Below are 1,373 nucleotides of genomic sequence, written 5' to 3'. Positions count from 1 at the left end.
GACCCAGAACTTTTTCAGTTAGTTATACATGGATTTAGTTCTAAGATATTGACCTTATCTTGGAAGAGAACTTGGAAGTGTGTGTGTGTGTATGTGTGTGTGTGTGTGTGTGTGTGTGTGTGCATGTGTGTGTGAGTGTGTGCCCACACGACCTCAAGCGACCTTGCTTGCTTGAAGTGTACGGTAAGCCAGAGCATCAGTAAGTCACTTAAGCCTGCTTTGAATGCACTATAACCAGGCAAGTCCTGACCTGTGATTCTTCCCAATCTTCTGAGTGGCTGAAACAATAGGCCTGGGCCATGAGGCCCAACTGAAAATTACTTTTTTCTTTTCTTTCAGAATGATTTTGCTTCTGCTATCTAGTCCATTAATGATTATTGCCAAACTTACCTCCACCCCCATTTCCTAGTATCAAGGTCAACTGCTGTCTATAGAGCACACGTGGTACACAGACATGCATGTAATACATATAAAGTTAAAATAAAATATCAAAACTGTTTTCTTTTTAATGTATTTTTTATTATTTTGACTTCTTTTCTTTTTTAAATTTTAATTATATTATTTTATGTCTGATGTTTTGCCTGCTTGTATCTGTGTGCACGGAATGTGTGCTTGTGTCATGGAGGTCAGAAGGCGGTGTCCCTTTCTTTGCACTGGCGTTATGGATGATTGTGACCCTCTATATAGGTGCTGTGAACCAAACTCAGGACTCCTGTAAGAGCAGAAGTGTTCCCAACCCATGAGCCAACTCTCCAGTCCCTGATGTTTGTTTTTAATACAAGGTCTCGTATAGCCCAGGCTAGACTCAAACTCCTTTTTTTTTTTCAGAGTACAGAGTTTATTCAGTGGGTTATAGAAGGGAAGGGGGGTGGGAGAGGGAAGAGAGAAGAAAGAGAGAGAGAGAAAGAGAGCAGACGTTACCTCTTCAGGAGAGAAACGGAAAAAGAAAGTAGACACAAACTTCATCCCCCTGTTTCCTAACCATGACTGCAAAGTGACCAGCTCCGGCTGGGCATGCCTCCAGCTCCTGTCATATGACTTCTTCACGTGATAGACTATATTCTCAGATGGTATACCAAAATAAACTCTTCCTGAAGTTGCTTTGCCAGGACAGAGTGGACAAAAGTAGACATTGTCTGAAAAGGAACCTCAAAATGAAGAAGGAAAAAACTCAGACCTTCCTCATTTCTCTAGAGACATTATTCATGGGAGCATCAAGATCAATCAATCAGAGGGTCGAGGGCTTCAAAGATTCAGTATGAATGGCAAATGATAACTCCAAATTTAACTACAAATAATTCCTCTGTAGGAAGGACCTTAAAATAGACTCTAAAAGCACAGGATTTTCTCAGACTGGAGAGTGGTTTTTATTT

The sequence above is a fragment of the Microtus ochrogaster genome, chromosome 2 (genome assembly GCF_000317375.1).
Source record: "Microtus ochrogaster isolate Prairie Vole_2 chromosome 2, MicOch1.0, whole genome shotgun sequence".
Classification (NCBI taxonomy): domain Eukaryota; kingdom Metazoa; phylum Chordata; class Mammalia; order Rodentia; family Cricetidae; genus Microtus; species Microtus ochrogaster.
The sequence above is the reverse complement of the archived record's forward strand: the minus strand, read 5'-3'. Positions refer to the sequence as shown.